The following is a 24653-nucleotide window of genomic DNA, read 5'->3' as shown; positions in this document are numbered from 1 at the left end:
AACAATATCACATGTGGACGAGAGATAGTAAGTATATGGTGTTATGGAATATAGGTGGCAGGGGTGCAGGGAAGATTTCAGGAGAAGGCGGTATCTGAGTTGAGTCGTAAACAACAAATGAGAGTTAGCCATGGAAAGAGGTGACTCCACAAATATATCTGATGTTCATGTATAGGAAAGTCCTCACGTGTGCCGTATTTAAGCAACTATTAATCATATATTAATACACATATATATTTTGTGTTTTGAAGACAAAACTTATTATCAGAAATGCTTTTTTTCAATAGCAGGACTAGCTTTATATTCTAGAAAAACAGGTAACATACGAACAAGTGTCAAAAATACTTATCCAAATTGTATCACGGAAAACATGAAGCACAAACCAAAATAGGAAATGCAACATTTAACATTTAACTTATTAAGTTAAGAATATGATTTTTGTCTGCGTTTGTGAATCCTCATTATAGGAATTCTAGTGAATTGTCATGTCACCTTTCTCACGACTAAAAAAGAGCCTCCAACCATAAATGTTCCTTTCCTTAAACTGATGAAACTCCACCATCTCTATCTCTCTTTCTGCCATAAGTTATAACTCTATCCGGGGATAAAGGGATTCTTTATAAATGAAAAGCTTGGAGCTTGATTTTTTTTTCATAGAAATCTGACTCTGGCTCTTTCTTAAGCTGTACTGGGAGTTTCATTCCCTCACCCGTTTATTCAGTCCACAAGTTTTTATTGAGTTGCTACCACATGACAAGCTATCCTAAGCTCAGAGGATGGGATATTTATACAACCTCACACAGTTCCTTCTTCCACTGAGTTTATCCTATAATGAGAGAGACAGATATCAAGCAAGGAATCATAGAGGTGGAAATTAAAAATAAGCACGATGACTTTCAATAGGAGAATATACTAGAGAAACAATCATGGAAGGAGTGCCTGAGAAAATAATGACTAAAGTGAGGCTAAAGGATAGGCTGAGTTAATTTGGGAAATTCCCTAGCGGTCCAGCAGTTAGGACTCCGTGCGACCACTGCAGGAGGCCTGGATTGGACCCTGGTTGTGGAATTAGGATCCCACAAGCCTCATGGCCAAAAACAAACAAACAAAAAAAAGAGTTAATTAAACAAAGGTAATAGTGGGAAGGAAGTTTGCTTGGGAAGAAGTTTTGGAAATGCCCACAGAAGGGTAGGAGCATGGCTTGATGGAGAAACTCAAAGAATTCCTTGAAGGCAGGCATAATCTCTTATTTTTGAAATCCCAGCAAAGCCTGGCACATAATCACACTCAAAATCTGTTTGTGGAATGAATGTCTTAACTTGGTAGACAATGACAAGGTAACTCTCTTTCTTGTGACAGAGGTATCAGCTCACTGCCCAAATCTAAAAGAAAGTTCAGCCTTCATATCACAAAGCTTTTTCTGTAAGCAAAGTATGAAAAATGCCACAGATTTTCCTTAAAGAAAATTCATTACTTGAGTCCATCCTTTCTTCCTTCTTCTTTCATGCATTCATCTGCTTAGTCACCAAATTGTATTGAATACCTAACTCTACTGGTCACCATGGAGGATTCAAAAATGATGAAAATGTAGCGTCAGCTTCAAAAACATTTAGTGTACCAGGATATTATCATGTGCACTGATATTCATAACATAATACAGAAGAAAAAACCAGAGCTGCAAGGCAGAGATAGAATGAAGTATTATGAGAGTGAAGAGGCGTGAGAGATCACTTTAAGTTGAGATATTTGGGGAAGAAAATGGTAGTAGAATTATACCTTGAATGAAGGATATAGAAGAATTTTGACAAGTAGATATGGGGAGTGGGAGGGGAAAAGCCATTTCAGGTTGAGAACAAAATGGGTGGAGAAAAAGGGCAAAGTGTGTGCAAGAGGAAGCAAAAAAAAAAAAAAAAAAAAAAAATCTGGTTTGTGTTTTTAACATAGTTCTTCACAGTACCAGCTACAAGGCAAGGTGGGCCATGTCAAAAGTCAAACTGGAAAATTGAAGCTCTGGATTAGCCAGGTTAAGTGTACCTGGTGCAACAATTTTTATGCGCCAGTTCTTGACATTAAACCTTGATATAAATTCTACATTGTAAACATATGTATGTAGGCCAAGAGCAGGAGAGATGAAAAAATTATGTGTGTAATTCAGAAAAAAACTCCTCCCTAGAAAGTAAAAGAGGACAATTAGAGCTGAATCTGCCAATTTTTAATCTATATTCTTTATATTTATTATAATTTAGCCAGCTCAACCATGTAAACCTCATACTAACATGTAAAGTGAACTGGAAAGCTGAAAAAAAAGGCAGGAAAAATATGTTCAATTCATAGACAGGATTAGGTAAATTCAGATCACAGAACAAAATGATGTACTGAATTGTATTTATCCAAATTATACAAATGAATTTTTTTCACTTTCCAGGTTACCTAGCTTGGGAAAACACTGCCAGAATCCCCCCAAATTATTCCTTTTTGATATTAATGTGTCATCCAGTGCTGGATGCGTAGTGATTTCTTTCAAGGACTAGCATTTCCTTCTCTTCAATCTTATGAAAAAATTGTACTTTTCTACTCCCTGGACTTGCTTCTCAATGATTTCTTGTTTGTACACAAAAGTATGTATTCTACTCCCGAAGCGTGACAGGCTTTTTGGCCTTTTCTAGAAGAAATGAAAAAAAGTTAAAATATTGAAAATTTAAGCAGCTTTTCAAAGAAATAAACTACAAATTTTTAAAAGGTAAAGAGAGAGAAAACATTTCATTCTTTCTATAATGAGCAGCATCAATCAAGCTCCACATTCTGGGTAGGAATTTTAAGTATGATATTTTTTCATAATGTATTTTATTTTTTAAAAAGGAAGCACAGGTGTATTTTGAGGGAGAGGTAAAACATAGAAAATGCAAAATTTGTTTTAACAATTGGTATACAATATTTTGAAACAGTGTAATTATTTAAAAATACAGCATAGCCAACAGCCTGTAAAATTTCTTTTAGCATTTCATTTGGTAAAGTTAAGTAGGAAGTCTTTCTTAAATAAAAACTAGCTGTCAACACAGTCCATAAGTTAGATTGTATATGGTTTTTGTTTGTTTTTTTTTAAATTTTTATTTTATATTGGAGCGTAGTTGATTAACAATGTTGTGTCAGCTTCTGGTGTACAGCAAAGTGATTCAATTATACATACACATGTGTTTATTCTTTCAAATTCTTTTCCCATTTTGGTTATTACAGAATATTGAGCAGCATTTCCTGTGCTATATATACAGTAGGTCCTTGTTGGTTATCTATTTTATTTTATTTTATTTTATTTTTGATATTGCTACTTTTTAAAAAATTTATTTATTTTATTTTTCGTTGCATTGGGTATTTGTTGCTGAGCGCAGGCTTTAATTGCAGCAAGCGGGGGCCACGCTTCGTGGCGATGCGTGGTCTTCTCATTGTGGTAGCGTCTCTTGTTGTGAAGCACGGGCTCTAGGCACGCGGGCTTCAGTAGTTGTGGCACGCAGGCTCAGTAGTTGTGGCTCGCGGGCTCAAGAGCGCAGGCTCAGTACTCGTGGCGCACGGGCTTAGTTGCCCCGCGGTATGTGGGATCTTCCGGGACCAGGGATCGAACCCGTGTCCCCTGCATTGGCAGGCGGATTCTTAACCACTGTGCCTCCAGGGAAAGTCCATCTACTTTAAATGTAAGGGTTGTATATGTTGAAAGAACTTTTCCTCGAGTTTCCAAAATCCTTTTCTTCCATGATAACCCACATAAAGCATGGCTAGTGAGGTATACAGGGCAGAACACTGTTAGGCGGATGTGCTGTAGGGATAATTGCATAACCAGAATTCTTTTGACTTTTACAGAAATAACAGGGTAAATCTGAGCTTCCTCTTGTTGAGGAGGCATAGTAATTTGGCGGAATCAAAATAAACCCATAGAAATGCCTTTGTAAAAGTCCCAGCAACAGTGATATGTCTCCTTTGTTGCCATAATCTGATGCCACAATTCTGTACAATGAGCACAGCTCCTAGAGGAAGAAGGTTTTGTGTATGTCTGCAAACCTCAATGCAAGATTATATATCAAGCATCATGTCGTACTGTTGTTTCTTCTTCCTCCTGCCACATTTTTTGATGAAAACCACATACAGTGTCAAAACCACTACCCAACAGCATACATAGATGGATGATGAAATAGTTAGAACTTTCTGTTTGGATTCTGAGAATGGCTTTTTAGATTCCTCATAAATGGTGAAAATCAAGCCACCCAGAAGGATTACAGACCAAACCAATACTGGAATGAGTCCCATGAAATTAACAACAATGGTTTTCCTTCCAGATGGGCCCCATCAGGTTTGTTTATGGTTAAAATTGCAAACATCTTAGCAGGAAGTAAACTTGACATGTATAACACTGAGTAGAAGGACATGAAGAGCATGGCAATATTTCCTCTAAGGCAGATAGCAAAGGATGATTTTATGAGAGCTACTAACTTGACGGTTAACAAGAAGAGACGGATGTTCCAAACGTTACTCCTGTAGAAGAACTGGATTACTGTGGCAATAAGAAAGGGAAGAACCCAGTGATGACTGCTTCATAGGTCATCCACAAGTGATGTTTATGAAACCACATGGCATTGTACAGCCACTCTCGGAAGTAGGACTTGCTCCAACGGGTCTGCTGGTTTAACCATCTGAGATATTCTATAGGTGTTTCAGTAAGGCACTTGGATCGAGCTGTGTATTTTGTTGCATAGCCAGACTCAGCACCCGGTTCGTTAGATGCCTGTCATCTCCAAAAGTACATTGTCTGCCCAGAAATGTCTGATTGTACCAGTCTTCCACAAATTCATGCAGTAAGGAGTTTCTGTACATTCCCAGAGGTCCACCAATGCACTGGACACATCCAAAATAAGACCGACAGACCTTTTCTATGTTAAAAGCCATCTAGTATCTTACACTGTTGAGGAAGGAGATCCAGGAATCATACTTGTTTAAAATCTGCAAGAAAAATAAAAGTAACTAAAAATAATTAAATAAAGGTAAAACTCAACTAAAAATTCCAAAAAAATCTGCACCATCTTGAGGTCATTACCTAGTGTTTTGTAATTTTATTTGCCTATTTTGGCTTTCTTCCTATTTTTGACATGGTCATATTTTATTTTCTCTGATTCTGTATTACTGGATTGATTTGATAAGTGGAGTGCATGTATTGGGCCTCATTGATAATAAATATTTTTCTCTACTTCATCGTCCTCTGTAATTTTTTGCTATGATTTTTTGTTCCTGTTCTTGTTGTTATGTTATAATATTGAGGGGTTTTTTAGGCTTAATTCTCAGCTCCTAAGTTCTCTCCCACTCTTTCTTACCATCTAATATTTGAAAAATTTTAAGTCCTATTCTCTCCCACTCTGGTTAATTTCCAACTCATGCAATTCTGCTAATTTTCCTTCTCCATCCTCCCTACTTTTTTGCAATGCCAATGATAAAAAAGTTTGCTCTGGCTTCTACCCAAAACTTGAATCCTGAAATAAGGCTCTATACAAAGGCCTTTGAAAATTACAGGTTTTTTCTTGGCAATATTTCATAATTATCTCCTCTGTCTCAACTTTGTTCTGTTTTCATCTGAATTTTGCATGCTTCCTTTTTATCACCAGGCTATTTCTGTGTCCATCTAGTGCATTTTATTTCCCTTCAGTATTACCATGCATATAAATATGGGTTATACAGCAATGCAATGCAATTTAAAACTTTAAATTTAAAGTTATATTTCCATATGCTTCTCATCTTTTGCTAAAATCTAATTGCACTTTTGCAAAGGAGTCATTTTAAACCTCACATATTTTCACATATTTGTTTTCCCATCCCATACATTTCAATATTAATATTGATAACAATTAATAACAATATTAATATTTGTTTCACTAATTGTTTCCACATTGATAGCAAATAATAGGAAATAAATAATTGGAAAACCATAGGTTTTAAATACATAGGTATGAGATGTAGAATCCATTCCCTGCCATACTTCCATTTTTTAACCCTTGTATTAAATGAGTTCCAACATCATTTTATCAGAACATTAAGTTACGGCTCAAGAAGAGATGGTGGAAACCATACACACTTACATTATATTTCAGATGACTTATCAGCCACCACATACATGGGTTATGACCCAGGATTAAGCAAAGAAATCATAAATTATTTTAATTTAAACAAGAGAAGACACGGTAAAGTGTGTTCGAGGCACGTTCTAATGTGCTCCAGCACCAAAAACAATATGTGGCACAAAGTTCGGTGTGTAGTAAATATATGTTCAAGGAGTCAATGAGTGAGGGTGCTACTAAAAGTGACGCATGCAAAAAGTGAAGCCATATGCACCTGGACATCTCCTCTGACACCTCCAACCATGGGATCTTCTTCTAAAACTTTTACCATCTCCACAGTTGAGGCAGAGTCAAGCATGGTGTCTGAATCACAAACCTGCAAAGAAGAAAGTAAAAAGTAAATTAAAGAATAGAAGACAATGAGTGTGCTCCATATAGTCAAAATTAGGCATATATATGATATCTTCAGCCTTATTGTCGCAAGGCCCCAATAAGCAAGTATCACAGGGATGACAGAGTTTGTTATATCGTGGCAAATACAAAAAACTTGTTTTTCAGCAAACTCAATATTTAAATTCATGACATTGCTGTACAGAACAGCTGAAATGATGGGTTAGGTATGGCTCGGAAGGTGACCAGCTTTTCCTGGTTTGCCATGGTTGCTCCCAGTTTTGGCAATGAAAGTCTCATGTCTTAGGTAGCATCCTAGGTTTCCAGGACCTGGAAAATATCTTGGGTTGGTCACTCGAGATGTCTTTTTTTTAATTGCTTTAAATAAGGCTATTAGGCAACTTGTCCCACAGGTCTGAAAGATATCGAAAATGTCTATGACAGTATTGAAAGGGAGGCAGGTTTAACAGTGATTTTTCTCCAGTTTTAATATGGTGAATAAAAGACAGGAAGGCAATTCTCTTAAAACTGGTTGTATAATTCTAAGGCAAGATGTCCATATGACCTTGACTTAGCAAATGACACTCTGTCAGAAAGGAAACTTGCATGACCTTCAGATCATTTTTTATTCTAGAGTATTAAGTATTCATCTAGCCCTTTGTACATAAAAGTAGATGTAAATAACTTAAGCAGTTGTAGAAATTCTAATTGTTGTTCTTAAAAACAATCTTGATATGGGTCAAAGAACACAATTTTGAAACCAAGAAAATTATTGGGGTTTTTCTATGTCATGAACCCCTAACAGACTTTCTGTTTGCACTTTTGTAGACATTAGATTCTAGTTCTGTTAATCGTATTGGAGGTTTTGTTACATAGCTGTAAACTGGATTAAATCCAGAATTCTTCTAGTTTCCTCAAATATATGGCTAAGACTCTCAAACGAACGTTGCCAACTTTTTCCCACTCATCTGCTTTGGAATCACTAAGGACAAAGACTGCCCTTGAATATCTCTGGAGGGACTATACCAGGTCTTCCTCACTACTCAGATGGCAGCCAAACTTCAAGAACTTGAACCTTAGGTCTACATCTCCCCATAAAGAAAGGCTCCTTCAGACTCTAGGAACTTCACACTAGCTTGAAACCTCAAAATCAAATTGATGAGGAATAGAAGTAGCTGACATCAACATAATTTTCTTCTGCCAGAAGAAAGATGCCAGATCAAAACTTCATAGTTTAACCAAATGTGAAACACTCTTTTTCTCTTCTTTTCTTTTCAATACTCTGGCATTAACTTGGAAGGATAATGCAGTCACCCATCTCCCAAGACATTGCTAAGGGGGATAACCTTAACACTTCTGGGGAAATTGAAACTCAGTTACCCAAGATCAGTGAGCAAAACACTTGGCTTAAAAAGATGACTCCTTTGATGAGGTCTTTTCTTGGACTTATTTGGTTTTGATTGGTTTGGGTCTTGAGGACCATGGCTCTAAAGTGCTCTTCAGACATTGGGAATTATCCTGCTTATAATAGTCACCGCACTCTCCCTGGTGTGTTGTATTCTCTCAAAAGCTTTAAATACATGTTCACAGTCACTAAGTGCCAAGCAAATGTTCCTAAAAATATCTCCTAATTTTTTTAAAGAACAATTCCTTAAATTTTGATCACATTTCTGTTAAGGTGAGAGTCTGATCTAAATGTGGAAATTGTTAAAAAGAAACAACAGGCCCAAAATGGAGTCAGTTGTGCTTGGCCCCATGTCAGCAAACCAAGACTTAATATTGAACCTAATTATAATTTAAGCCTCTGCAAGGAATGTGACTTTCAAGCAGTCAACATGGAATTACCTGGTCAGCACTAGTGAGGAAATATGCCTGATAGAACCCCCAGCTTCTCCCAAAAGAAGGTAACCTTGCCTGAAACAATCCACTTTTTGCTAGAAACTTCCTTTTTCCAGCCCTTTCTGCCAGAAAACAAAACAAAACAAAACAAAACAAAAAAACAAAACCCTTCCATTATGTACAGCTTCTCAGAGCTCCTATCTGCTAAGATGGGATGCTGCCTGACTCATGAATCATTAAATAAAGTCAATTATTGGACCTTCAAATTTACTCAGTTGAATTGTGTTTTGTTCTTTAATATTATTCTTTTCTGGGAATGTAGCAAGGCCATGGTAGATATAAATTGATCAGAGCTAACATATAATGAACCAGTTTCACAGCCCCATCCAAACAATAAATTGACATGGTTGGCAGATATGGGGGTATTATCTGTAATTCCCATTATTTTGCCAACAAGTCTGGCAGTCCTAGATGGAATTTAATCAAGACTTAGCCTAATTATTTATATCACAGGCAATTATTTTTACAGTTTTTTCAATACTTTATAAAAAGAGTAGGGATTTGATATACCAGTTTTGGAAAAAAAAAAAAAAACTAAGAAAATAATTTGTAGAAGCATAAACTCTCACAGTTGAAGGAGAATTTATGCATATGTAGCATGACCCGCTCACATAATAAGTTAAGGAATCCCAGCATTTTAAAAATTGCGTCTGTGTCAGTTTTACTAATTGGTGTTTTTTTCTAAAAAGATTATATATGAATAAAAATGTTGGTGAAAACAGCAATTTAAATGCATTATTGGAACATATGACTTAAGGAGTATATAGGGTATCCGGTTATAAAAAGTGAACTCATCACCTCTCTAGATTTAACTAATTATAGCAATTTTAGGGTTAACTTCTGAATTTTTAATTTTATATTGCTTATTTAGAAGCATAATAAATATATTATCTAAATAAAACCCATTTATTGTTTTCTTGGCCTTCTATATTGGCCCAGCATGGTCTCACTTTTCTAGGGGAAAAAATTTAGACAAAAACTAGGCATAAGTTTTTCATTGTAGAAAATAAGATTTTTCTAATACTTCAGTTTATACTCAAGGGTCCCAAGTCTCAGAAACCTAAACAAATTCCTACAATAGCGATGTTTTGCCTCTCACTTGCCTTGTCTGTCACTGTTTTGTATACAGCTATAAGCCTGGCAGGCCAATAACTAGGGTAGTAGAAAGTGAAGGCATAATTTCAAATCCACTTTTCAACCTCTCAGCATCCAGAGTTTATGGCCACACCCACCTCTATTGACTCAAGCTGGGAAAGGTAAAACCAGAAAGCTAAAATAAGGCTAAAAACAACAGGAAGGGGGCAACCTAGAATTAATGTTCAAATAACTCCGCCTGCTTGTGAGATAAGCAAGCCAAGGGAGCTGCCTCTCTGAAATGACTAAACTTGAACCAAACTTCTGAGGTTCTGCATATTTAAATTGGTCCTGCCCCTCCCAGTTTCCAACAGCAAAGTGCCAGAAGTTCTCTGAGAGAGACTGTTCACATGGTGAGTTTAACTGTCAGAAGGGAATGCTCTCAGAAATCTCCTGGGAGGGGTTTGTTATAGTGGGATCAAAGAGTTTTCTAAAGAAGTTCAATTTCTGGATGTTCTTTAGTGATAGAATGCCAACTAGAAAACCACCGTCTACGACAGTCTGTGAAAGCATGTATGTTCATGGATATAACAGTGTTAATTTGTTTGTGTGTAAAGGGTATAACTCTAGCCCTTCTTAAAATCAGTCTAGTAGAAACAGGATTTCTAGCTGTCTCCTCACCAATTAATGAGAAGTGTGCAATTTCAAAACTGTTGGCTGTTTAGCCCTGGGCTAGAAACTGTGGGAGAAATACACCAGTTCACAAGGAGCTTAACCTCACACTGGGAAAAACCACAGGACTGATTTGCACACAGGAAACAATTGGAGAACAAATCAAAATGTCTTTCTGTCCACACTGAATGTATCACTGTAATTTGTTGAAACTACATGATCGCCAGTCGTAAGATTTCTCACTAGGAGATATGGAAATGAGGCAAAGTCACCAAATTTTGACTAAAATGAGTGGAAAATGTCAAGACAAGAAGACGTTATTGGGAGGAACCAGCCACCTCAGTCTTAACCACAGAATCATCAGCTAAATTGCTTAAGATCATGGCTCCCCCTCCTTCACTGTTCTAGCCAAGAGACAGTTTCGCCGCTTCCTCCGAATCTAAAACAGGAGTTGGCAAACTAAGGTCTACGGACAAGTCTGCCTTTGCACCAATTTCTATACGGCCTGGGGGTTAAAAATAGCTTTTACCTTTTAAAATAGCCGAAAAAAAATTGAAAAAGAATTTTTTGTGACACATGGAAATTACATGAAATTCAAATTTCAGTGGCCATAAATAAAGTTTTATTGGAACTCAGTCATGCACATTCAGTTTCATATTATCTATGGCTGCTTTCACACTAAAACAGCAAAGTTGAATAGCTACAACACAGACCATATAGCCCGCAAAGCTTAATGATTTCTATCAGGCCTTTTACAAGGAAGTATGCCAACCCTGAGCCTAAAAGAATTGGTTGGGGGGCCGGGCCGGGGGTGGGTCTCTTTCATAAAAAAACAAAGAACAAACTAAAAGAACAAGTTGAGATAAAGTATGTTCTAAGTTCCAATTTAACTCTACTAGAGGTTTTTAGGATTGCCTCTATCTCTTATTCTTATAATAGGCCAAGATTTGACTATTATAGCAAATCAAGAGGCCGCAATGAAATCTTGAGTTCTGTACCTTACCACTTTTATGACCTTGAACAAACTGTTACCATCATCATGATACCACAGTGACACACTGTATGTAAAAGTACTTGGTAAATTACAAAGGCTCACAGAAAAGTCATATATGCCATTAGTATAGGGTGCTAATCTTTCATTGTTTGTACTTGCTAAGTAAACCCACTCATTACCATGAACAGGTGACTCAGTAAAGAGAATCACTGAAAGGAACATGAGCATGGATTACATATCAAGAATATCTTATCACAATGAACAAGTTCAAATGTATCCAAAACATCTATAGCAGTTAGATATATAAATTGCTATAAATCTGTTAAATAAGCTGTTAGACTGTAAGTCCATTCCAATTTATCTCACTGATCTTAAAGTTAATCTACCTCACAACAATTTAAATAAAAATATCCTGTAGAAATATTGTTATTTATTCTACCATATGCTTGTCAACTTCTAAGACCCCAGTCTAAAATGCTGAGTATCCATGTTTCACCTTTTTTTAAACATATTTCCTTTCAGATTGACTGGTGGGTTCTCCACCTCTGCCTGCCCCGAACCACTTCAAAGGGCACTGAGAGCTACACAGCAAGAGGAAACCTTAACTATTCTGGCTGCCTTCAATGAGGAAACAGGTTGAAAATAAATCAAGACCCTTTCTGTTGCTACTGCCTTCATCCTTTGCCTGCTTGTAAACCTCAATCCTTTCTTCATCTTGACCCTTCATCTTAACCTGAACCCAGCGAGACTATTTCTTTCTACCACATTTGAAATTACTCTTGATTGTGACCCCACTACCTAGTTTCCCTGCCACCACTTAACCACAAAATAAATGGAAAGTCCTTTGCTCTTCCTTCCCCTGGGACATTTCTCTAGTGAAAAGGGGTCAGCCAGAACAACAACAACAAAAATTCACAAATAGTTATTTACCAGCAAACCCAATATGGTTCCAGCCCCCTAAAGTCCTAAGAGTACCATACCAAAGTAAACACATTACTGAAAGGAAAAGAAAGCACTATGCAAAACCTTGGAATCAGACAGATCTGAGTCCCAATCCACCATCGACCAGTTATATTCATTTGGACTAGCTTCTTAACCTTAGACCCCTTACCTCACCTTTCTAAGTCTCCATCTCTCGGGTGAAAAATATGGATAATTATATCCACATCACAGGTTTATTGTGATGGAGAATTAGGTAATGTATGTATAGCACTTAAAAGGGCTAGCTCATAGTAAATGCTCAATAAAAGGAAGGCATATATACTAAGAAGTGATAAATCAAAACAAGAGGCACAAACTAAGGACACTAAACCAATGAGGAAAGGAGTTCTTATCATCGCTGTAAATAAAATGTGACACAGAGAGCAAAAACTAATGCCTGATCCAATGTCCAACAAACATAAACATGTCAGTGTACCTGAGAAGGCAATGGAAGAATCCTTAGATTGGGCCATCTACTAAGGCAAGAATTATATTAGAGAGCAGTTTACAGCTGATTACGATTCATTTATAGCATGAATAATATCCTTGGAGTACAATGTATGAAAGTTCCTGTAGTAAAGGCTGGACCCATGGAAACTTACAAAAGTATTTGTTGCATCTTGAGTCAGCATCTCTTCATTGACTTTGACCCTGCTGAATGTGATACTACTTAAAATAGAAACATAATCTTTCATTTTGGAAGTACATAAATACGTATGACACAGTTTTATCTGTTTAATATAGGCCCTAAGAACTGCATTGTTTGATGAAAAAGAGTACATATGACTGGTAATTTGTGTGGGACCATATGCATGCAGAAGATGGGGGAAACCAAAGAACTGGGACAAAAAATAACCTTCACGAAAATAGAATATTGCACACAGTTGACCAAAAGCTCAATCAAAATTCACAGCACATGGTCATTAATTATATTAAACAGACTTCTAGGACTTTATCAATATTACATGATATTTTCATTTTAAAAAATCTTTTTCTATTTATTTGCATTCTGGATAAATAGAATTTACATGTAAGCATGCAGCTAAATTTACCAGCTTCAGATTAAGCAGCAAATACATAATGGCGAATTATGGGAGTGGCAAATACAAAATCATAAAATCTAAGAATTTTAGAGCTAAAAAGCCCATTTGAAATTAATGAGTAAAATAATTTCAGAAGAAAAAAAATGTCCTCACAGGAAAAGAAAAGATAATCTTTCTTTTGGGAGAGAGATGGGGAATGGGGAGGACAATCCTCTCTTAGAGTATTTGGTTTATGGTATAAGATCTCAAATCTAGCCAATGGAAAGCCTCTACTTCTGGACACCTAAACAATTTGGCATTTCTTTATTACTCTTCTTGAAAGAGATTAGGAAGATATATTCCTTCTTTGGTAGAATGAATTACCCAAATTGTTATAAAATAATTCTTGTCTCTGGTCAACCTAGAATATCTTCAAAACATTGAATTTTTTAAAAAAAGGAATCATTTGGTTATTCTCCTTTCCTTTTTAGGAAGGCTTAAACATAAGTGAAGTTTATAGAAGGTGTAAAGCAAAGGTGACAAGCCAACTGGAAAAGTGAGAAACCAAATGTTGTCACCTCTAAGTCTTACGCAAGGAAACACCCTTATTCCAAATGTTTGGAATTCTTATTCTAAAAAAGGGAATCAGGAAATCCTATAATGGTGGCCCTTAAACACCAATCTAAACAACTAAGTTGAATCTAGATTCAGATTTTCCCTTTCTTAGTTCAATGTGCTCTTAATCTTATCCTATAAAATGAAGAATACAAAGAAACATAGTATATAACATTCTCAGCATTGGCCCTCAGAATATTTAAGTTACTCTTAGACTTCCTATATAGAACAGGAACCAATCAAATATTATATACATTAATTCTCATTATTCACAGTAGCTATGTTTTACCAAGTTTCTATGAACAATGAGTTAGCAAATATCAAAATTTTCTTCCAGCAGAAATATAGTGTTAGAGTCCTCCGAGCCTCTGATCACAATATTTTTGTCTAGTGATTAATGTCTAAACTTTTTAAATTTGTGTTTCTGTTTTAAAACACACACACACACACACGATTCATTAACCGTGAACTCATGTCCAACTATAACTACACTATAACTCATGCTTGAGTAAAGCTCATCTAACAAACCTATTTTCTCCGTAAGGCAATTAGTCTTCGTGTGTTATGAACCCTGGATAGCACTTTGACGCTGCAGTTGGGGACCATTTTAAACAAAAACATGGTATTAAATAAACTAAAGGTGTTACTTGTTTACTGTCTAAAAGCTGAGACAAAAAGGCAAGCATAATCTTGTTTGACTTTAGCAGGGAACGTGCACATCGGGCAAATCAAATCTTTTGCCACTCTGCACGTGTCTGCAAATGACTACAAAAGCACTGCAACTGTTGATTTTGGGGTAGCGAATACAATTTAGTGAGTAGGTTAATTTACAAATACAGAATTCATGAATAATGAGGGTCAACTCTACTATTATGAATGATTCAGTCTTACTTTTCTCCTGCTCAATGAATCTTGGATACCTAGGATGCTACCCGATTAAGTTAATAATAAAGTTGTCTCCTATATACTTTCCTTTAGAAAATATTCGTATTTACAATAAGTCCTCTACGTATGAACGAGTTCTGTTCCAAGAGCGTGTTTGATAAGTCCAATTTGTTCGTTAAGTCCAACAAAGTTAGCCTAGGTACCCAACTAACACAATCGGCTATGTAGTACTTTACTGTAGTAGGTTTATAATACTTTTCACACAAATAATACATAAAAAACAAACAATCACAAAAAATAAAGAAAACATTTTTAATCTTACAGTACAGTACCTTGAAAAGTACAGCAGTACCCGCTACATCACTGCTGCTTTTACACTTGCTTCTGGACATCCTGGGGTTGAAATAAAGATACTGTTCTACTGTACTCTATACAGCACTGTACAGTAAAGTACACAAAAGCACAACCACTTGTAGAGGATGCACGCACATGACAAGGTACGCCAGACACGTGAACTAACTTATGTGATTGGACATGTGAACACATGTTCGCATCTTTGAAAGTTTGCAACTTGAAGGTTCATATTTGGGGGACTTACTGTATTAATACAGTTGTCTCCTATATACTTTCCTTTTAGAAAATGTTCATATTTACAGTATTGTATATTTTCCACCTGGGAAATCCCTAATGCACACTTCATGAGATAATTTTTCTCTTTCATCACACAGACTGATAGCCATTTACATTGTAAAATCCATGTTCAGTGACAGGAGATATGTTAAAGCAATTAAATAATCTAGATGTCACAGGATACTTAAAGTCTTCTGATATTGTAGATTAAAAAATGATGCAAAAAGGCAAGTATAACATAATTTAAAATTTCTTCTTTTAAAGAGTTTTTTTGGTGTGGACCATTTTTAAAGTCTTTATTGAATTTGTTACAATACTGCTTCTGTTTTATTTTTTGGTTCTTTGGCCACAAGGTGTGTGGGATCTTAGGGATCACCGACCAGGGATCGAACCCACACCCCCTGCATTGGAAGGTGAAGTCTTAACCACTGGACTGCCAAGGAAGTCCCTCAAATTTTTTTTTTAAAAAGAAGGGGACTGTTTTACCTTCCGGTTGTTGTTTCATCTATATTTTTATTTTTTCTAACATACCTGTTAGTTTTCTAATCTTATTTTATTTTTTACTCTTTGTTATTGTTCTGCTCCTTTTTTTCTTTTTTTTTTTTGCCACCCTGTGCGGCTTATGGGATCTTGATTCATGAGCCAGGGGTCGGGCCTGAGCTTCTGCAGTGGGAGCTCCGAGTCCAAATCACTGGACTAACAGAGAACCTCAGACCCCAGGGAATATTCATCGGAGTGAGGTCTCCCAGAGGTCCTCATCTCGGCACCAAGACCCAGTTCTACCCAACAGCCTACAAACTCCAGTGCTGGAAGCTTCAGGCCAAACAACTAGTAAGACAGGAACACAATCCCACCCATCAAAAAAAAGAAGCAACAACAAAAGTCACAGATGAAGGAGCAAGGTAAAAACCTATAAGACCAAATAAATGAAGAGGAAATAGTACCATGTGTAAAATAGGTAGCTAGTGGGAATCTGCTGTATAGCACAGGGAGTTCAGCTTTGCTCTCTGTGACGACCTAGATGGGTGGGAGGGGGGTGGGGGAGGGAGGCCCAAGAGGGAGGGGATATAGGTATACATATAGCTGATTCACTTCATTGTACAGCAGAAACTAACACAGCATTGTAAAGCAATTATATATCAATTAAAAACTAAATTTTAAAAATTAAATTAAATTTTAAAAAAAGAAGGGGAAAGAAGAGAGCTATATGCTGGAAAGTATTATATTTGACAATCTATGTTTGAGTCAAGTATTCGCTGCAGATGATTTTAATTTTGCTTATTGTGATTTGCTACATTTTTAAAAAACACACTGCCCTAATCATGTGTTATTTTGGCAAATAAAAAAGCTAACATAAATACTAATTTGAAAAGATAAGAAAGACTTTTGCCCTACCTTGAGCCATATCTAGACAGATCAGAATCTGTCCTTCTTTGAAAAAAAAAACAGTTTCTCCAGAAAATACTTTGATTCAAAATTAAGAAAATCTTCCTCATTCTCCTCTTTATTTCTCATTCTCCACATCTATGTTTTGTCATTTTGTTATTTTTCTTCTTCTGTTTTTCTAACTACTCTGTCTCTGAAAGGAGCCACTAGCATCATAGATGAATTCTCTACCACATTGCATTTATCCTAGACTAAATCTTCCCTCAATATTCCAGGTCAGTATTAATTATTTGAGGGGCTATAAAACTGAGACAGTAGTCAGTAGAGAAGACTAGAAATGACAGCTGAGAGAGATAGAGGAAGAGGTGATAACTGATAAAGATTGGTCTGGAATAGACCAGAGGATGCCTACCCAGAGAGCCCAGGAGAGTAGATGGAAGGGTACCTTTGAAACTGTAAGCAGGAGAGAGTAAAGAAGATCTTGACAGCCTTCAGAACACGTATTTTTGATATTCTGTTTCATAGGAGGCAAGATCACAGGTAGTTAAGCAGGGAAGAGTTTGGGTAAGGCCTTGGCAAAGTGGTGAAAATATGAAATAATAGACATGAGAACAATAAGCAAAACATTTACTCAAGATCAAATCAAATGAAAAGAGTGCTGACCAGTGCTGGGGATCCAGCTGCAACTGGAAACCAATCATTCTGGCCATCTCTCTGCACAGCTAAACAGTGTTCTCTAGCCAGGTTAGCAAGTATGAGCAGATGGTCAATTTCTTCCCCTTGCCCCCATTCTCTGTTGTGCATTAGCACCTGAATTTTGCTTCCTTCCATCCCTAACCAACTTGAACTCCACATTCAATCACTTGTAATGCTCAGGAGCCAATAACCTCAACTCCTCCCCCTTTGTCTTTCTGTGGCTTCTGCTCTGCAACTCTTGGACTTTGGGTCAGTCAGAATGGAAGATGAGAGTGTATTTTTTAATTCAGTATTTATTGAAGTATAGTTGATTTACAATGTTGTGTTAATTTCAGGTGTACAGCAAAGTAAATCTGTTATACATATATTTAAATTTTAGAAATTTCCACTGCTATAGGACGAGGATGGTTAAGTATCTGGGAATTTGATGAAGGATGACCGAATGGAATTTACTGGTCTCAGAATGCCAAAAGATTTTTTTACCCTGTTTAGATGGTTGGAATGGGCTGAGAGTCTACAAAGGTTTCAGGGCCCAGTTAACAGTTGCTGCTAGGGTCAGTCTATCTGGAGGCTTCACCCTGAAGGAAGGAAATTTCTCAAGCCTGGTTAGGTCTGTAGCAGGAAGCCTATTCTAACATTTCATATTTTATATTATTTTTTCCTGGACAGGTACAATGTCAAATTGTCAAGAATACAAGCAAAATTCAAAACAAAAAAGATGGGAGATGTAGATTTGGGAAGAGCAGGTTTAAAAAAAAAAAAAAAAAGGAAACCCCACACAATGACTTCTTGATTAGAAATAACAAATGTAACGATGGTTTTAACTAGAATTAAAGGGAAAATATCAAAATAGATGTTCTCTCCTTTTAGGTTTCATTCTTCAAATCCTCTGCAAGTTTCCAAGTCATCCCTTCCTTTAAATATTTCATTTTATTTTCTCATCTGGGTCTGAAGTTGCAAAAGGCAAATATGTAAAAATGTCCTGAGTTAATTACAGCTACCTAAATTGTGATAGTTCTAGAAATTAGAAGAACTTGGGAGTGAAACTCTATCAACTCCCTAGAAGGGAGATTAATATGCAGATGGTATCAACTTAAGAAATGCTTCAAAACTCTTCAGAGATTAACCAAATTCACTCTGTGGTGGGCATTGACATGTACTATAGTTTTGAAGTAAGGACTAGATGATCATATAAGAAAATAACAATAGTATTGTCAGCAAACTTTTTAATAATATTAACAATACCATTATTAACAACTTTTGTTAAGCACCTTTGGATACATGATTTGAAATAATTATCTCAAACCCTTTATGAGATTAGTTTCTTGTATCCAGATAACCGAGGTTTGGGAGGTGGTCTTGCTCAAGGTCAACCACCTACTAACAACTGTGATTAGAATCTCAGTCAATTGACTTTAAAGCCAGAGTCCATTTTTATCCCATTACACAAAGAGACCCACTGGGCATCACTTCATGCCCATAAAGATCCCTAAAAAATATGATGGGTCCTCTGAAAACTAGAATTTTACTGTCAACAGAAGGCTAAGAGTGTCCAGTGGATTTTGTAAGCCAGAGACATTTCTCCCTTCTTGATATTATTATGACCAAAATCTAATAAAGTATCTGCAGAAAATTACAACTAGAAAACTTACAGGAGAGATTGGTTCAAGATGGTGGAGTAGAAGGATGTGTACTCACTCCCTCTTGCAAGAGCACCAGAATCACAACTAACTGCTGAACAACCATTGACAGGAAGATGCTGGAACTCACCAAAAAAGATACACCATATCCAAAGACAAAGGAGAAGCTGAAGTGAGATGGTAGGAGGGATGCAATCACAATAAAGTCAAATCCCATAACTGCTGGGTGGGTGACCCACAAACTGGAGAACACTTATACCACAGAAGTCCACCCACTGGAGTAAAGGTTCTGAGCCTGACATCAGGCTTCCCAACCTGGGAGTCTGGCAACAGGAGGAGGAATTCCCAGAGAATAAGACTTTGAAGGCTAGCAGGATTTGATTTCAAGACTTTGACAGGACTGGGGGAAACAGAGACTCCACTCTTGGAGGGCACACACCAAGTAGTGTGTGCATCAGGACCCAGGGGGAAGGAGCAGTGACCCCATAGGAGACTGAATCAGACCTACCTGCTAGTGTTGGATGGTCTCCTGCAGAGGCAGGGGGTGGCTGTGGCTCACTGCGGGGAAGGACTGGCGGCAGAAGTTCTGGGAAGTACTCCTTGGTATGAGCCCTCCCAGAGTCTGCCATTAGCTCCACCAAAGGGCCTGTAGCCTCCAGTGCTGGGTTACTCCAGGCCAAAACACCAATAGGGAGGGAACTCAGCTCCACCCATCAGCAGAAAAGCAGATTAGTTTTACTGAGCTCTGCCCACCAGAGCAACACCCAGCTCTAACCACCACCAGTCCCTCCCATCAGGAAACTTGCACAAGCCTCTTAGATAGCCTCATTCACCAGACGACAGACAGCAGAAGCAAGAAGAACTACAATCCTGCAGCCTGTGAAATGAAAACCACATTCACAGAAAGATACACAAAATGAAAAGGCAGAAGACTATCTACCAGATGAAGGAACAAATAAAACCCCAGAAAACCAACTAAATGAAGTGGAGAAAGGCAAGCTTCCAGAAAAAGAATTCAGAATAATGATAGTGAAGATGATTCAGAACCTCGGAAAAAGAATGGAGGCAAAGATCGAGAAGATGCAAGAAATGATTAACAAAGACCTAGAAGAATTAAGGAACAAACACCTAGAAGAATTAAAGAACAAACAAACTGAGATGAACAATACAATAAGTGAAATGAAAAATGCACTAGAAGGAATCAATAGCAGAATAACTGAGGCAGAGGAACGGATAAGTGACCTGGAAGACAAAATGGTGGAATTCACTGCTGTGGAACAGAATAAAGAAAAAAGAATGAAAGGAAATGAAGACACCTAAGAGACCACTGGTGCAACATTAAATGCACCAACATTCGCATTATAGGGGTCCCAGAAGGAGAAGAGAGAGAGAAAGGACCTGAGAAAATATTTGAAGAGATTATAGTTGAAAACTTCCCTAACATGGGAAAGGACATAGCTGCCACCCAAGTCCAGAAAGTGCAAAGAGTCCCAGGCAGGATAAACCTAAGGTGAAACACGCCAAGACACATAGTAATCAAACTGACAAAAATTAAAGACAGAAAAATTATTAAAAGCAACAAGGGGAAAATGACAAATAACATACAAGGGAAATCCCATAAGGTTAACTGCTGATTTCTCAGCAGAAACTCTACAAGCCAGAGGGAGTGGCACGATATATTTAAAGTGATAAAAGGGAAGAACGTACAACCAAGATTACTCTACCCAGCAAGGATCTCATTCAGATTTGACGAAGAAATCAAAAGCTTTCCAGACAAGCAAAAGCTAAAAGAATGCAGCACCACCAAAGCAGCTCTACAACAAATGCTAAAGAACTTCTCTAAGTGGGAAACACAAGAGACGATAAGGACCTACAAAAACAAACCCAAAACAATTAAGAAAATGGTCATAGGAACATACATATCGATAATTACCTTAAACGTGAATGGATTAAATGCCCCAACCAAAAGACACAGGCTTGCTGGATGGATACAAAAACAAGACCCATATACATGCTGTCTACAAGAGACCCACTTTAGACCTAGAGATACATACAGACTGAAAGTGAGGGGATGGAAAAAGATATTCCATTCAAATGGAAATCAAAAGAAAGCTGGAGTAGCAATTCTCATATCAGACAAAATAGACTTTAAAATAAAGAATGTTACAAGAGACAAGGAAGGACACTACATAATGATCAAGGGCTCAATCCAAGAAGAAGATATAACAATTATAAATATTTATGCACCCAACATAGGAGCACCTCAATACATAAGGCAAATGCTAACAGCTATAAAAGAGGAAATCGACAGTAACACAATAATAGTGGGGGAATTTAACACCTCACTTACACCAATGGACAGATCATCTACACAAATGGACAGACCATCCAGAGAGAAAATTAATAAGGAAACACAAGTTTTAAATGACACAGTAGACCTGATAGATTTAATTGATATTTATAGGACATTCCATCAGAAAACAGCAGATTACACTTTCTTCTCAAGTGCACACGGAACATTCTTCAGGATACATCACATCTTGGATCACAAATCAAGTCTCAGTAAATTTAAGAAAATTGAAATCATATCAAGCATCTTTTCTGACCACAACGCTATGAGATTAGAAATCAGTTACAGGGAAAAAAATGTAAAAAACACAAACACATGGAGGCTAAACAATATGTTACTAAATAACTAAGAGATTTGATCAGAAGAAATAAAAAAAAAATACCTAGAGACAAATGACAATGAAAACATGATGATCCAAAACCTATGGGATGCAGCAAAAGAAGTTCCAAGAGGGATGTTTATAGCAATACAAGCCTACCTCAAGAGAAAAGAAAAATCTCAAATAAACAATCTAACCTTACACCTAAAGGAACTAGAGAAAGAAGAAAAAACAAAACCCAAAGTTAGTAGAAGGAAAGAAATCATAAAGATCAGAGCAGAAATAAATGAAATAGAAACAAAGAAAACAAAAGCAAAGATCAATAAAACTAAAAGCTGGTTCTTTGAGAAGATAAACAAAATTGATAAACCTTTAGCCAGACTCATCAAGAAAAAGAGGGCGAGGACTCAAATCAATAAAATTAGAAATGAAAAAGAAGTTACAATGGACACCGCAGAAATACAAACTTCATAAGAGACTACTACAAGCAACTCTATGCCAATAAAATGGACAACCTGGAAGAAATGGACAAATTCTTAGAAAGGTTTAACCTTCGAACACTGAACCAGGAAGAAACAGAAAATATGAACAGACCAATCACAAGCACTGAAATTGAAGCTGTGATTAAAAATCTTCCAACAAACAAAAGTCCAGGACCAGATGGCTTCACAGGTGAATTCTATCAAACATTTAGAGAAGAGCTAATACTCATCCTTCTCAAACTCTTCCAAAAAATTGCAGAGGAAAGAACACTCCCAAAGTCATTCTACAAGGCCACCATCACCCTGATACCAAAACCAGAGAAAGATACTACAAAAAAAGAAAATTACAGACCAATATCACTGAAGAATATAGATGAAAAATCCTCAACAAAATACTAGCAAACAGTATCCGACAACACAGTAAAAGGATCATACACCATGATCAAGTGGGATTTATCCCAGGGATGCAAGGATTCGTCAATATATGCAAATCAATCAATGTGATACACCATATTAACAAACGGAAGGATAAAAACCATATGATAACCTCAATAGATGCAGAAAAAGCTTTTGACAAAATTCAACACCCATTTGTGATAAAAACTCTCTAGAGGGCTTCCCTGGTGGCACAGTGGTTGAGAGTCTGCCTGCCAATGCAGGGGACACGGGTTCAAGCCCTGGTCTGGGAGGATCCCACATGCTGCGGAGCAACTAGGCCCGTGAGCCACAGTTGCTGAGCCTGAGCATCTGGAGCCTGTGCTCCGCGACAAGAGAGGCCGCGACAGTGAGAGACCTGCACACCATGATGAAGAGTGGCCCCCGCTTGCCACAACTAGAGAAAGCCCTTGAACAGAAACGAAGACCCAACACAGCCATAAATAAAAATAAAAAAAAAATAAAAATAAAACAAAAAACAAAAAACAAAAAACTCTCTAGAAAGTGGGCATAGAGAGATCTTACCTCAACATAATAAAGGCCATATATGACAAACACACAGCAAACATCGTTCTCAATGGTGAAAAACTGAAAGCATTTCCTCTAAGATCAGTAGCAAGACAAGGATGTCCACTCCCGCCACTATTATTCAACAAAGTTTTGGAAGTCCTAGCCATGGCAATCAGAGAAGAAAAAGAAATAAAAGTAATACAGATTGGAAAAGAAGAAGTAAAATTGTCACTATTTGCAGATGAAATGATACTATACATAGAAAATCCTAAAGATGCCACCAGAAAACTACTAGAGCTAATCAAAGAATTTGGTAAAATTGCAGGATACAAAATTAATGCACAGAAATCTCTTGCATTCCTATACACTAACAACAAAAGATCAGAAAGAGAAATTAAGGAAACAATCCCATTCACCATTGCAACAAAAAGAATAAAATACCTAGGAATAAACCTACGTAAGAAGACAAAAGACCTGTAAGCAGAAAACTATAAGACACTGATGAAAGAAATCAAAGATGACACAAACAGATGGGGAGATATACCATGTTCTTGGATTGAAAGAGTCAATATTGTGAAAATGACTATACTACCCAAAGCAATCTACAGATTCAATGCAATCCCTATCAAATTACCAATGGCATTTTTTACAGAACTAGAACAAAAAATCTTAAAATTTGTATGGAGACAAAAAAGACCCTGAATAGCCAAAGCAATCTTGAAGGAAAAAAATGGAGCTGGAGGAATCAGGCTCCCAGACTCCAGACTATACTACAAAGCTACAGTAATCAAGACAATATGGTACTGGCACAAAAACAGAAATATAGATCAATGGAACAGGATAGAAAGCCCAGAGAAACCCACGCACCCATGGTCAACTAATCCATGACAAAGGAGGCAAGGATATACAATGGGGAAAAGACAGTCTCTTCAATAAGTGGTGCTGGCTGGCAAAACTGGACAGCTACATGTACAAGAATGAAGTTAGAGCACTCCCAAACACCATGCACAAAAATAAACTCAAAATGGATTAAAGACCAAAATGTAAGGCCAGACTCTATAAAACTCTTAGAGGAAAACATAGGAAGAACACTCTATGACATAAATCACAGCAAGATCCTTTTTGACTCACTTCCTAGAGAAATGGAAATAAAAGCAAAAATAAACAAATGGGACTTAATGAAACTTAAAAGCTCTTGCACAGTAAAGGAAACCATATACAAGACAAAAAAGACAACCCCCAGAGTGGGAGAAAATATTTGCAAACAATCAATGGACAAAGGATTAATCTCCAAAATATATAAACAGCTCATGCAGCTCAATATTAAAAAATCAAACAACCCAATCAAAAAATGGGCAGAAGGCCTAAATAGACATTTCTCTAAAGAAGACATACAGATGGCCAAGAGGCACATGAAAATATGCTCTACATCACTAATTATTAGAGAAATGCAAATCAAAACTACAATGAGGTATTACCTCACACTGGTTAGAATGGGCATCATCAGAAAATCTACAAACAACAAATGCTGGAGAGGGTGTGTAGAAAAAGGAACCCTCTTGCACTGTTGGTGGGAATGTA

The 24653-nt window shown here is 37.0% G+C and overlaps 1 pseudogene across 1 annotated transcript in view; it reads right to left on the bottom strand.

Annotated features, from left to right (window-relative positions):
• Nucleotides 1–2962: 2962 nt before the first annotated feature.
• Nucleotides 2963–24653, bottom strand: part of LOC309615165 (hyaluronan synthase 2-like) — a 49237-nt pseudogene continuing 27546 nt past the window's right edge. The window contains exons 2-3 of the transcript in view: nucleotides 6367–6468; nucleotides 2963–4986 (exon numbers count right to left, since the gene is read on the bottom strand). The product of the transcript in view is annotated as a hyaluronan synthase 2-like (transcript). The remainder of the gene's footprint in view (nucleotides 4987–6366; nucleotides 6469–24653) is intronic.

This window comes from Balaenoptera borealis (assembly GCF_965194805.1).
Source record: "Balaenoptera borealis genome assembly, chromosome: 17".
In the NCBI taxonomy this organism is placed as follows: domain Eukaryota; kingdom Metazoa; phylum Chordata; class Mammalia; order Artiodactyla; family Balaenopteridae; genus Balaenoptera; species Balaenoptera borealis.
Note: the sequence above shows the minus strand (reverse complement) of the source record. Positions and strands in the feature narration are given on the sequence as shown.